The sequence below is a fragment of the Anomaloglossus baeobatrachus genome, unplaced genomic scaffold, assembly GCF_048569485.1.
Source record: "Anomaloglossus baeobatrachus isolate aAnoBae1 unplaced genomic scaffold, aAnoBae1.hap1 Scaffold_2668, whole genome shotgun sequence".
Classification (NCBI taxonomy): domain Eukaryota; kingdom Metazoa; phylum Chordata; class Amphibia; order Anura; family Aromobatidae; genus Anomaloglossus; species Anomaloglossus baeobatrachus.
In genome coordinates, this window is record NW_027442189.1 from 27,198 (window position 1) to 40,732 (window position 13,535).

The window sequence follows — 13,535 nt, forward strand, 5'->3', positions numbered from 1 at the left end:
GCAATCTCTTTTTTTCCCGGGTGGTAGGGGGATGACAGGAGAAGGGAAGCGGGTGGTGAGAAAGGTACAGAGGGCAGGGTTTGGGGGCTGGGAAGGAAAGGGAAAAGATTAGGGTTTGGGGATGATGAAAGGGCTTTCTACGGGTAAGGATGGCAAAGGGTGGCAGTGACGGAAAGTCAGGCAACCTGTCCTGTCCGTCTTTTTGTATCGTGAATTGGAAAGACTGCAAGGGGGAGGGGAGTTGCTTGCGCCCTAAAGGAGGAGTTATTCAGATTCATTGCAGTGGGCGGCGGCTGCAAAACGCACCATTCTTCTTGTTTTTGCTCTGCAAAGCAGCCTTTTCAAGGGTTGGCTTGGGTGACAAAATGTCTTGTGTAGGCGTGGGTTTGTCTCCCTCTCGCTCTCTCTCCCTAAGATGTGTCCGGCATAGGCCAGGGTGCCACTCGAGGCCCAAACCAATTCTGGTTATCGCTTCTCGGCCTTTTGGCTAAGATCAAGTGTAGTATCTGTTCTTATCAGTTTAATATCTGATACGTCCCCTATCTGGGGACCATATATTAAATGGATTTTTAGAACAGGGAGATGGAAAAAGAGCTTGCTCTGTCCACTCCACGCATTGACCTGGTATTGCAGTGCCTCCAGGAACGGTGCACCCCTTCTTAACCCAGTTTCCAAAAGCAGAACTCGATTCACCTGATTCATATTAGCCCGATTAGCGAATTGAAATGAATTTTTATCTAACACACTTTTTACTTGCTTTATTCATCCAAATAGCAAACTCATCACCACTCAACTTCACCAACTCTGCTATGTCCCGTGCAGTATCTTGTTGTCAGTCTAATCTAGATCATGTGTAATTGAATGGAATAGATCCCTTTTGGACAAAGTGGAGTCAGATGCTGCAGTGACCACAGGTGTGAGAGGATCTACAATTGGCATCTGGTGTTATCTCTCTGCTTCCACTCCAAATAAAGTTACCTGTTGTTACCTGAACGTCAAATACTAAGAATGGGCGGCCTATGAAAGAATTAGTACTTTCATTAAGTATACTAAACCGGCTAATTGGGAATAGACAAACTGTAAAAAGCCCTCTGAGAAAGCCCCTCTCTAACCTTTGTTAGTAAGCTTTTCTGTAGCCTGCCTGTTGATGTATTTTCGGTTTGAACAGTGCACAACATGAAGAGACGGAACACTGGCGGCTTGTCACAATGCCCCCCGATGACATCACAATAGCGCTGCTGCCTAGAAAACAAGCTGCGCAGAAGAAGTTGTTCTTTGGGTGGGAGGGTGGGCTAGTGGAAGGAGGGGGCAATCTCTTTTTTTCCCGGGTGGTAGGGGGATGACAGGAGAAGGGAAGCGGGTGGTGAGAAAGGTACAGAGGGCAGGGTTTGGGGGCTGGGAAGGAAAGGGAAAAGATTAGGGTTTGGGGATGATGAAAGGGCTTTCTACGGGTAAGGATGGCAAAGGGTGGCAGTGACGGAAAGTCAGGCAACCTGTCCTGTCCGTCTTTTTGTATCGTGAATTGGAAAGACTGCAAGGGGGAGGGGAGTTGCTTGCGCCCTAAAGGAGGAGTTATTCAGATTCATTGCAGTGGGCGGCGGCTGCAAAACGCACCATTCTTCTTGTTTTTGCTCTGCAAAGCAGCCTTTTCAAGGGTTGGCTTGGGTGACAAAATGTCTTGTGTAGGCGTGGGTTTGTCTCCCTCTCGCTCTCTCTCCCTAAGATGTGTCCGGCATAGGCCAGGGTGCCACTCGAGGCCCAAACCAATTCTGGTTATCGCTTCTCGGCCTTTTGGCTAAGATCAAGTGTAGTATCTGTTCTTATCAGTTTAATATCTGATACGTCCCCTATCTGGGGACCATATATTAAATGGATTTTTAGAACAGGGAGATGGAAAAAGAGCTTGCTCTGTCCACTCCACGCATTGACCTGGTATTGCAGTACCTCCAGGAACGGTGCACCCCTTCTTAACCCAGTTTCCAAAAGCAGAACTCGATTCACCTGATTCATATTAGCCCGATTAGCGAATTGAAATGAATTTTTATCTAACACACTTTTTACTTGCTTTATTCATCCAAATAGCAAACTCATCACCACTCAACTTCACCAACTCTGCTATGTCCCGTGCAGTATCTTGTTGTCAGTCTAATCTAGATCATGTGTAATTGAATGGAATAGATCCCTTTTGGACAAAGTGGAGTCAGATGCTGCAGTGACCACAGGTGTGAGAGGATCTACAATTGGCATCTGGTGTTATCTCTCTGCTTCCACTCCAAATAAAGTTACCTGTTGTTACCTGAACGTCAAATACTAAGAATGGGCGGCCTATGAAAGAATTAGTACTTTCATTAAGTATACTAAACCGGCTAATTGGGAATAGACAAACTGTAAAAAGCCCTCTGAGAAAGCCCCTCTCTAACCTTTGTTAGTAAGCTTTTCTGTAGCCTGCCTGTTGATGTATTTTCGGTTTGAACAGTGCACAACATGAAGAGACGGAACACTGGCGGCTTGTCACAATGCCCCCCGATGACATCACAATAGCGCTGCTGCCTAGAAAACAAGCTGCGCAGAAGAAGTTGTTCTTTGGGTGGGAGGGTGGGCTAGTGGAAGGAGGGGGCAATCTCTTTTTTTCCCGGGTGGTAGGGGGATGACAGGAGAAGGGAAGCGGGTGGTGAGAAAGGTACAGAGGGCAGGGTTTGGGGGCTGGGAAGGAAAGGGAAAAGATTAGGGTTTGGGGATGATGAAAGGGCTTTCTACGGGTAAGGATGGCAAAGGGTGGCAGTGACGGAAAGTCAGGCAACCTGTCCTGTCCGTCTTTTTGTATCGTGAATTGGAAAGACTGCAAGGGGGAGGGGAGTTGCTTGCGCCCTAAAGGAGGAGTTATTCAGATTCATTGCAGTGGGCGGCGGCTGCAAAACGCACCATTCTTCTTGTTTTTGCTCTGCAAAGCAGCCTTTTCAAGGGTTGGCTTGGGTGACAAAATGTCTTGTGTAGGCGTGGGTTTGTCTCCCTCTCGCTCTCTCTCCCTAAGATGTGTCCGGCATAGGCCAGGGTGCCACTCGAGGCCCAAACCAATTCTGGTTATCGCTTCTCGGCCTTTTGGCTAAGATCAAGTGTAGTATCTGTTCTTATCAGTTTAATATCTGATACGTCCCCTATCTGGGGACCATATATTAAATGGATTTTTAGAACAGGGAGATGGAAAAAGAGCTTGCTCTGTCCACTCCACGCATTGACCTGGTATTGCAGTACCTCCAGGAACGGTGCACCCCTTCTTAACCCAGTTTCCAAAAGCAGAACTCGATTCACCTGATTCATATTAGCCCGATTAGCGAATTGAAATGAATTTTTATCTAACACACTTTTTACTTGCTTTATTCATCCAAATAGCAAACTCATCACCACTCAACTTCACCAACTCTGCTATGTCCCGTGCAGTATCTTGTTGTCAGTCTAATCTAGATCATGTGTAATTGAATGGAGTAGATCCCTTTTGGACAAAGTGGAGTCAGATGCTGCAGTGACCACAGGTGTGAGAGGATCTACAATTGGCATCTGGTGTTATCTCTCTGCTTCCACTCCAAATAAAGTTACCTGTTGTTACCTGAACGTCAAATACTAAGAATGGGCGGCCTATGAAAGAATTAGTACTTTCATTAAGTATACTAAACCGGCTAATTGGGAATAGACAAACTGTAAAAAGCCCTCTGAGAAAGCCCCTCTCTAACCTTTGTTAGTAAGCTTTTCTGTAGCCTGCCTGTTGATGTATTTTCGGTTTGAACAGTGCACAACATGAAGAGACGGAACACTGGCGGCTTGTCACAATGCCCCCCGATGACATCACAATAGCGCTGCTGCCTAGAAAACAAGCTGCGCAGAAGAAGTTGTTCTTTGGGTGGGAGGGTGGGCTAGTGGAAGGAGGGGGCAATCTCTTTTTTTCCCGGGTGGTAGGGGGATGACAGGAGAAGGGAAGCGGGTGGTGAGAAAGGTACAGAGGGCAGGGTTTGGGGGCTGGGAAGGAAAGGGAAAAGATTAGGGTTTGGGGATGATGAAAGGGCTTTCTACGGGTAAGGATGGCAAAGGGTGGCAGTGACGGAAAGTCAGGCAACCTGTCCTGTCCGTCTTTTTGTATCGTGAATTGGAAAGACTGCAAGGGGGAGGGGAGTTGCTTGCGCCCTAAAGGAGGAGTTATTCAGATTCATTGCAGTGGGCGGCGGCTGCAAAACGCACCATTCTTCTTGTTTTTGCTCTGCAAAGCAGCCTTTTCAAGGGTTGGCTTGGGTGACAAAATGTCTTGTGTAGGCGTGGGTTTGTCTCCCTCTCGCTCTCTCTCCCTAAGATGTGTCCGGCATAGGCCAGGGTGCCACTCGAGGCCCAAACCAATTCTGGTTATCGCTTCTCGGCCTTTTGGCTAAGATCAAGTGTAGTTTGGGAGGGTACTACCTTGGTTGGTGCTGAAAGGTGCCAGGGTATTGCACAACTGCTGACCTTGGGGGAGTGTGCATCGTAGGATGTCATAGCCCTCTTGTGACGGACGGTTACCTGGGCAACGAGAGGCGGTCACTTTATTATTTTCAAACTCATCCTTCAAAAAAAAAAAAAAAAAAAAAAAAAAAAATCTGTTCTTATCAGTTTAATATCTGATACGTCCCCTATCTGGGGACCATATATTAAATGGATTTTTAGAACAGGGAGATGGAAAAAGAGCTTGCTCTGTCCACTCCACGCATTGACCTGGTATTGCAGTACCTCCAGGAACGGTGCACCCCTTCTTAACCCAGTTTCCAAAAGCAGAACTCGATTCACCTGATTCATATTAGCCCGATTAGCGAATTGAAATGAATTTTTATCTAACACACTTTTTACTTGCTTTATTCATCCAAATAGCAAACTCATCACCACTCAACTTCACCAACTCTGCTATGTCCCGTGCAGTATCTTGTTGTCAGTCTAATCTAGATCATGTGTAATTGAATGGAATAGATCCCTTTTGGACAAAGTGGAGTCAGATGCTGCAGTGACCACAGGTGTGAGAGGATCTACAATTGGCATCTGGTGTTATCTCTCTGCTTCCACTCCAAATAAAGTTACCTGTTGTTACCTGAACGTCAAATACTAAGAATGGGCGGCCTATGAAAGAATTAGTACTTTCATTAAGTATACTAAACCGGCTAATTGGGAATAGACAAACTGTAAAAAGCCCTCTGAGAAAGCCCCTCTCTAACCTTTGTTAGTAAGCTTTTCTGTAGCCTGCCTGTTGATGTATTTTCGGTTTGAACAGTGCACAACATGAAGAGACGGAACACTGGCGGCTTGTCACAATGCCCCCCGATGACATCACAATAGCGCTGCTGCCTAGAAAACAAGCTGCGCAGAAGAAGTTGTTCTTTGGGTGGGAGGGTGCGCTAGTGGAAGGAGGGGGCAATCTCTTTTTTTCCCGGGTGGTAGGGGGATGACAGGAGAAGGGAAGCGGGTGGTGAGAAAGGTACAGAGGGCAGGGTTTGGGGGCTGGGAAGGAAAGGGAAAAGATTAGGGTTTGGGGATGATGAAAGGGCTTTCTACGGGTAAGGATGGCAAAGGGTGGCAGTGACGGAAAGTCAGGCAACCTGTCCTGTCCGTCTTTTTGTATCGTGAATTGGAAAGACTGCAAGGGGGAGGGGAGTTGCTTGCGCCCTAAAGGAGGAGTTATTCAGATTCATTGCAGTGGGCGGCGGCTGCAAAACGCACCATTCTTCTTGTTTTTGCTCTGCAAAGCAGCCTTTTCAAGGGTTGGCTTGGGTGACAAAATGTCTTGTGTAGGCGTGGGTTTGTCTCCCTCTCGCTCTCTCTCCCTAAGATGTGTCCGGCATAGGCCAGGGTGCCACTCGAGGCCCAAACCAATTCTGGTTATCGCTTCTCGGCCTTTTGGCTAAGATCAAGTGTAGTATCTGTTCTTATCAGTTTAATATCTGATACGTCCCCTATCTGGGGACCATATATTAAATGGATTTTTAGAACAGGGAGATGGAAAAAGAGCTTGCTCTGTCCACTCCACGCATTGACCTGGTATTGCAGTACCTCCAGGAACGGTGCACCCCTTCTTAACCCAGTTTCCAAAAGCAGAACTCGATTCACCTGATTCATATTAGCCCGATTAGCGAATTGAAATGAATTTTTATCTAACACACTTTTTACTTGCTTTATTCATCCAAATAGCAAACTCATCACCACTCAACTTCACCAACTCTGCTATGTCCCGTGCAGTATCTTGTTGTCAGTCTAATCTAGATCATGTGTAATTGAATGGAATAGATCCCTTTTGGACAAAGTGGAGTCAGATGCTGCAGTGACCACAGGTGTGAGAGGATCTACAATTGGCATCTGGTGTTATCTCTCTGCTTCCACTCCAAATAAAGTTACCTGTTGTTACCTGAACGTCAAATACTAAGAATGGGCGGCCTATGAAAGAATTAGTACTTTCATTAAGTATACTAAACCGGCTAATTGGGAATAGACAAACTGTAAAAAGCCCTCTGAGAAAGCCCCTCTCTAACCTTTGTTAGTAAGCTTTTCTGTAGCCTGCCTGTTGATGTATTTTCGGTTTGAACAGTGCACAACATGAAGAGACGGAACACTGGCGGCTTGTCACAATGCCCCCCGATGACATCACAATAGCGCTGCTGCCTAGAAAACAAGCTGCGCAGAAGAAGTTGTTCTTTGGGTGGGAGGGTGGGCTAGTGGAAGGAGGGGGCAATCTCTTTTTTTCCCGGGTGGTAGGGGGATGACAGGAGAAGGGAAGCGGGTGGTGAGAAAGGTACAGAGGGCAGGGTTTGGGGGCTGGGAAGGAAAGGGAAAAGATTAGGGTTTGGGGATGATGAAAGGGCTTTCTACGGGTAAGGATGGCAAAGGGTGGCAGTGACGGAAAGTCAGGCAACCTGTCCTGTCCGTCTTTTTGTATCGTGAATTGGAAAGACTGCAAGGGGGAGGGGAGTTGCTTGCGCCCTAAAGGAGGAGTTATTCAGATTCATTGCAGTGGGCGGCGGCTGCAAAACGCACCATTCTTCTTGTTTTTGCTCTGCAAAGCAGCCTTTTCAAGGGTTGGCTTGGGTGACAAAATGTCTTGTGTAGGCGTGGGTTTGTCTCCCTCTCGCTCTCTCTCCCTAAGATGTGTCCGGCATAGGCCAGGGTGCCACTCGAGGCCCAAACCAATTCTGGTTATCGCTTCTCGGCCTTTTGGCTAAGATCAAGTGTAGTATCTGTTCTTATCAGTTTAATATCTGATACGTCCCCTATCTGGGGACCATATATTAAATGGATTTTTAGAACAGGGAGATGGAAAAAGAGCTTGCTCTGTCCACTCCACGCATTGACCTGGTATTGCAGTACCTCCAGGAACGGTGCACCCCTTCTTAACCCAGTTTCCAAAAGCAGAACTCGATTCACCTGATTCATATTAGCCCGATTAGCGAATTGAAATGAATTTTTATCTAACACACTTTTTACTTGCTTTATTCATCCAAATAGCAAACTCATCACCACTCAACTTCACCAACTCTGCTATGTCCCGTGCAGTATCTTGTTGTCAGTCTAATCTAGATCATGTGTAATTGAATGGAATAGATCCCTTTTGGACAAAGTGGAGTCAGATGCTGCAGTGACCACAGGTGTGAGAGGATCTACAATTGGCATCTGGTGTTATCTCTCTGCTTCCACTCCAAATAAAGTTACCTGTTGTTACCTGAACGTCAAATACTAAGAATGGGCGGCCTATGAAAGAATTAGTACTTTCATTAAGTATACTAAACCGGCTAATTGGGAATAGACAAACTGTAAAAAGCCCTCTGAGAAAGCCCCTCTCTAACCTTTGTTAGTAAGCTTTTCTGTAGCCTGCCTGTTGATGTATTTTCGGTTTGAACAGTGCACAACATGAAGAGACGGAACACTGGCGGCTTGTCACAATGCCCCCCGATGACATCACAATAGCGCTGCTGCCTAGAAAACAAGCTGCGCAGAAGAAGTTGTTCTTTGGGTGGGAGGGTGGGCTAGTGGAAGGAGGGGGCAATCTCTTTTTTTCCCGGGTGGTAGGGGGATGACAGGAGAAGGGAAGCGGGTGGTGAGAAAGGTACAGAGGGCAGGGTTTGGGGGCTGGGAAGGAAAGGGAAAAGATTAGGGTTTGGGGATGATGAAAGGGCTTTCTACGGGTAAGGATGGCAAAGGGTGGCAGTGACGGAAAGTCAGGCAACCTGTCCTGTCCGTCTTTTTGTATCGTGAATTGGAAAGACTGCAAGGGGGAGGGGAGTTGCTTGCGCCCTAAAGGAGGAGTTATTCAGATTCATTGCAGTGGGCGGCGGCTGCAAAACGCACCATTCTTCTTGTTTTTGCTCTGCAAAGCAGCCTTTTCAAGGGTTGGCTTGGGTGACAAAATGTCTTGTGTAGGCGTGGGTTTGTCTCCCTCTCGCTCTCTCTCCCTAAGATGTGTCCGGCATAGGCCAGGGTGCCACTCGAGGCCCAAACCAATTCTGGTTATCGCTTCTCGGCCTTTTGGCTAAGATCAAGTGTAGTATCTGTTCTTATCAGTTTAATATCTGATACGTCCCCTATCTGGGGACCATATATTAAATGGATTTTTAGAACAGGGAGATGGAAAAAGAGCTTGCTCTGTCCACTCCACGCATTGACCTGGTATTGCAGTACCTCCAGGAACGGTGCACCCCTTCTTAACCCAGTTTCCAAAAGCAGAACTCGATTCACCTGATTCATATTAGCCCGATTAGCGAATTGAAATGAATTTTTATCTAACACACTTTTTACTTGCTTTATTCATCCAAATAGCAAACTCATCACCACTCAACTTCACCAACTCTGCTATGTCCCGTGCAGTATCTTGTTGTCAGTCTAATCTAGATCATGTGTAATTGAATGGAATAGATCCCTTTTGGACAAAGTGGAGTCAGATGCTGCAGTGACCACAGGTGTGAGAGGATCTACAATTGGCATCTGGTGTTATCTCTCTGCTTCCACTCCAAATAAAGTTACCTGTTGTTACCTGAACGTCAAATACTAAGAATGGGCGGCCTATGAAAGAATTAGTACTTTCATTAAGTATACTAAACCGGCTAATTGGGAATAGACAAACTGTAAAAAGCCCTCTGAGAAAGCCCCTCTCTAACCTTTGTTAGTAAGCTTTTCTGTAGCCTGCCTGTTGATGTATTTTCGGTTTGAACAGTGCACAACATGAAGAGACGGAACACTGGCGGCTTGTCACAATGCCCCCCGATGACATCACAATAGCGCTGCTGCCTAGAAAACAAGCTGCGCAGAAGAAGTTGTTCTTTGGGTGGGAGGGTGGGCTAGTGGAAGGAGGGGGCAATCTCTTTTTTTCCCGGGTGGTAGGGGGATGACAGGAGAAGGGAAGCGGGTGGTGAGAAAGGTACAGAGGGCAGGGTTTGGGGGCTGGGAAGGAAAGGGAAAAGATTAGGGTTTGGGGATGATGAAAGGGCTTTCTACGGGTAAGGATGGCAAAGGGTGGCAGTGACGGAAAGTCAGGCAACCTGTCCTGTCCGTCTTTTTGTATCGTGAATTGGAAAGACTGCAAGGGGGAGGGGAGTTGCTTGCGCCCTAAAGGAGGAGTTATTCAGATTCATTGCAGTGGGCGGCGGCTGCAAAACGCACCATTCTTCTTGTTTTTGCTCTGCAAAGCAGCCTTTTCAAGGGTTGGCTTGGGTGACAAAATGTCTTGTGTAGGCGTGGGTTTGTCTCCCTCTCGCTCTCTCTCCCTAAGATGTGTCCGGCATAGGCCAGGGTGCCACTCGAGGCCCAAACCAATTCTGGTTATCGCTTCTCGGCCTTTTGGCTAAGATCAAGTGTAGTATCTGTTCTTATCAGTTTAATATCTGATACGTCCCCTATCTGGGGACCATATATTAAATGGATTTTTAGAACAGGGAGATGGAAAAAGAGCTTGCTCTGTCCACTCCACGCATTGACCTGGTATTGCAGTACCTCCAGGAACGGTGCACCCCTTCTTAACCCAGTTTCCAAAAGCAGAACTCGATTCACCTGATTCATATTAGCCCGATTAGCGAATTGAAATGAATTTTTATCTAACACACTTTTTACTTGCTTTATTCATCCAAATAGCAAACTCATCACCACTCAACTTCACCAACTCTGCTATGTCCCGTGCAGTATCTTGTTGTCAGTCTAATCTAGATCATGTGTAATTGAATGGAATAGATCCCTTTTGGACAAAGTGGAGTCAGATGCTGCAGTGACCACAGGTGTGAGAGGATCTACAATTGGCATCTGGTGTTATCTCTCTGCTTCCACTCCAAATAAAGTTACCTGTTGTTACCTGAACGTCAAATACTAAGAATGGGCGGCCTATGAAAGAATTAGTACTTTCATTAAGTATACTAAACCGGCTAATTGGGAATAGACAAACTGTAAAAAGCCCTCTGAGAAAGCCCCTCTCTAACCTTTGTTAGTAAGCTTTTCTGTAGCCTGCCTGTTGATGTATTTTCGGTTTGAACAGTGCACAACATGAAGAGACGGAACACTGGCGGCTTGTCACAATGCCCCCCGATGACATCACAATAGCGCTGCTGCCTAGAAAACAAGCTGCGCAGAAGAAGTTGTTCTTTGGGTGGGAGGGTGGGCTAGTGGAAGGAGGGGGCAATCTCTTTTTTTCCCGGGTGGTAGGGGGATGACAGGAGAAGGGAAGCGGGTGGTGAGAAAGGTACAGAGGGCAGGGTTTGGGGGCTGGGAAGGAAAGGGAAAAGATTAGGGTTTGGGGATGATGAAAGGGCTTTCTACGGGTAAGGATGGCAAAGGGTGGCAGTGACGGAAAGTCAGGCAACCTGTCCTGTCCGTCTTTTTGTATCGTGAATTGGAAAGACTGCAAGGGGGAGGGGAGTTGCTTGCGCCCTAAAGGAGGAGTTATTCAGATTCATTGCAGTGGGCGGCGGCTGCAAAACGCACCATTCTTCTTGTTTTTGCTCTGCAAAGCAGCCTTTTCAAGGGTTGGCTTGGGTGACAAAATGTCTTGTGTAGGCGTGGGTTTGTCTCCCTCTCGCTCTCTCTCCCTAAGATGTGTCCGGCATAGGCCAGGGTGCCACTCGAGGCCCAAACCAATTCTGGTTATCGCTTCTCGGCCTTTTGGCTAAGATCAAGTGTAGTATCTGTTCTTATCAGTTTAATATCTGATACGTCCCCTATCTGGGGACCATATATTAAATGGATTTTTAGAACAGGGAGATGGAAAAAGAGCTTGCTCTGTCCACTCCACGCATTGACCTGGTATTGCAGTACCTCCAGGAACGGTGCACCCCTTCTTAACCCAGTTTCCAAAAGCAGAACTCGATTCACCTGATTCATATTAGCCCGATTAGCGAATTGAAATGAATTTTTATCTAACACACTTTTTACTTGCTTTATTCATCCAAATAGCAAACTCATCACCACTCAACTTCACCAACTCTGCTATGTCCCGTGCAGTATCTTGTTGTCAGTCTAATCTAGATCATGTGTAATTGAATGGAATAGATCCCTTTTGGACAAAGTGGAGTCAGATGCTGCAGTGACCACAGGTGTGAGAGGATCTACAATTGGCATCTGGTGTTATCTCTCTGCTTCCACTCCAAATAAAGTTACCTGTTGTTACCTGAACGTCAAATACTAAGAATGGGCGGCCTATGAAAGAATTAGTACTTTCATTAAGTATACTAAACCGGCTAATTGGGAATAGACAAACTGTAAAAAGCCCTCTGAGAAAGCCCCTCTCTAACCTTTGTTAGTAAGCTTTTCTGTAGCCTGCCTGTTGATGTATTTTCGGTTTGAACAGTGCACAACATGAAGAGACGGAACACTGGCGGCTTGTCACAATGCCCCCCGATGACATCACAATAGCGCTGCTGCCTAGAAAACAAGCTGCGCAGAAGAAGTTGTTCTTTGGGTGGGAGGGTGGGCTAGTGGAAGGAGGGGGCAATCTCTTTTTTTCCCGGGTGGTAGGGGGATGACAGGAGAAGGGAAGCGGGTGGTGAGAAAGGTACAGAGGGCAGGGTTTGGGGGCTGGGAAGGAAAGGGAAAAGATTAGGGTTTGGGGATGATGAAAGGGCTTTCTACGGGTAAGGATGGCAAAGGGTGGCAGTGACGGAAAGTCAGGCAACCTGTCCTGTCCGTCTTTTTGTATCGTGAATTGGAAAGACTGCAAGGGGGAGGGGAGTTGCTTGCGCCCTAAAGGAGGAGTTATTCAGATTCATTGCAGTGGGCGGCGGCTGCAAAACGCACCATTCTTCTTGTTTTTGCTCTGCAAAGCAGCCTTTTCAAGGGTTGGCTTGGGTGACAAAATGTCTTGTGTAGGCGTGGGTTTGTCTCCCTCTCGCTCTCTCTCCCTAAGATGTGTCCGGCATAGGCCAGGGTGCCACTCGAGGCCCAAACCAATTCTGGTTATCGCTTCTCGGCCTTTTGGCTAAGATCAAGTGTAGTATCTGTTCTTATCAGTTTAATATCTGATACGTCCCCTATCTGGGGACCATATATTAAATGGATTTTTAGAACAGGGAGATGGAAAAAGAGCTTGCTCTGTCCACTCCACGCATTGACCTGGTATTGCAGTACCTCCAGGAACGGTGCACCCCTTCTTAACCCAGTTTCCAAAAGCAGAACTCGATTCACCTGATTCATATTAGCCCGATTAGCGAATTGAAATGAATTTTTATCTAACACACTTTTTACTTGCTTTATTCATCCAAATAGCAAACTCATCACCACTCAACTTCACCAACTCTGCTATGTCCCGTGCAGTATCTTGTTGTCAGTCTAATCTAGATCATGTGTAATTGAATGGAATAGATCCCTTTTGGACAAAGTGGAGTCAGATGCTGCAGTGACCACAGGTGTGAGAGGATCTACAATTGGCATCTGGTGTTATCTCTCTGCTTCCACTCCAAATAAAGTTACCTGTTGTTACCTGAACGTCAAATACTAAGAATGGGCGGCCTATGAAAGAATTAGTACTTTCATTAAGTATACTAAACCGGCTAATTGGGAATAGACAAACTGTAAAAAGCCCTCTGAGAAAGCCCCTCTCTAACCTTTGTTAGTAAGCTTTTCTGTAGCCTGCCTGTTGATGTATTTTCGGTTTGAACAGTGCACAACATGAAGAGACGGAACACTGGCGGCTTGTCACAATGCCCCCCGATGACATCACAATAGCGCTGCTGCCTAGAAAACAAGCTGCGCAGAAGAAGTTGTTCTTTGGGTGGGAGGGTGGGCTAGTGGAAGGAGGGGGCAATCTCTTTTTTTCCCGGGTGGTAGGGGGATGACAGGAGAAGGGAAGCGGGTGGTGAGAAAGGTACAGAGGGCAGGGTTTGGGGGCTGGGAAGGAAAGGGAAAAGATTAGGGTTTGGGGATGATGAAAGGGCTTTCTACGGGTAAGGATGGCAAAGGGTGGCAGTGACGGAAAGTCAGGCAACCTGTCCTGTCCGTCTTTTTGTATCGTGAATTGGAAAGACTGCAAGGGGGAGGGGAGTTGCTTGCGCCCTAAAGGAGGAGTT

At 46.8% G+C, this 13,535-nt stretch overlaps 9 non-coding genes and 1 pseudogene across 9 annotated transcripts; all 10 read left to right on the top strand.

The window, feature by feature from the left end:
- The first annotated feature begins 467 nt into the window (after positions 1-467).
- Positions 468-658, top strand: LOC142264547 (U2 spliceosomal RNA). The gene has a single exon (XR_012731032.1). It is a non-coding gene; the product is annotated as a U2 spliceosomal RNA (small nuclear RNA).
- A 1,117-nt stretch (positions 659-1,775) lies between these two features.
- On the top strand, positions 1,776-1,966 carry LOC142264585 (U2 spliceosomal RNA). Its single transcript, XR_012731060.1, has one exon. It is a non-coding gene; the product is annotated as a U2 spliceosomal RNA (small nuclear RNA).
- Positions 1,967-3,083: 1,117 nt separating this feature from the next.
- On the top strand, positions 3,084-3,274 carry LOC142264586 (U2 spliceosomal RNA). The gene has a single exon (XR_012731061.1). It is a non-coding gene; the product is annotated as a U2 spliceosomal RNA (small nuclear RNA).
- A 1,293-nt stretch (positions 3,275-4,567) lies between these two features.
- On the top strand, positions 4,568-4,771 carry LOC142264568 (U2 spliceosomal RNA; annotated as a pseudogene).
- A 1,117-nt stretch (positions 4,772-5,888) lies between these two features.
- On the top strand, positions 5,889-6,079 carry LOC142264587 (U2 spliceosomal RNA). The gene has a single exon (XR_012731062.1). It is a non-coding gene; the product is annotated as a U2 spliceosomal RNA (small nuclear RNA).
- Positions 6,080-7,196: 1,117 nt separating this feature from the next.
- On the top strand, positions 7,197-7,387 carry LOC142264588 (U2 spliceosomal RNA). The gene has a single exon (XR_012731063.1). It is a non-coding gene; the product is annotated as a U2 spliceosomal RNA (small nuclear RNA).
- Positions 7,388-8,504: 1,117 nt separating this feature from the next.
- LOC142264590 (U2 spliceosomal RNA) lies at positions 8,505-8,695 on the top strand. Its single transcript, XR_012731065.1, has one exon. It is a non-coding gene; the product is annotated as a U2 spliceosomal RNA (small nuclear RNA).
- A 1,117-nt stretch (positions 8,696-9,812) lies between these two features.
- On the top strand, positions 9,813-10,003 carry LOC142264591 (U2 spliceosomal RNA). The gene has a single exon (XR_012731066.1). It is a non-coding gene; the product is annotated as a U2 spliceosomal RNA (small nuclear RNA).
- Positions 10,004-11,120: 1,117 nt separating this feature from the next.
- On the top strand, positions 11,121-11,311 carry LOC142264593 (U2 spliceosomal RNA). Its single transcript, XR_012731067.1, has one exon. It is a non-coding gene; the product is annotated as a U2 spliceosomal RNA (small nuclear RNA).
- Positions 11,312-12,428: 1,117 nt separating this feature from the next.
- On the top strand, positions 12,429-12,619 carry LOC142264594 (U2 spliceosomal RNA). Its single transcript, XR_012731068.1, has one exon. It is a non-coding gene; the product is annotated as a U2 spliceosomal RNA (small nuclear RNA).
- The last annotated feature ends 916 nt before the right edge of the window (positions 12,620-13,535 follow it).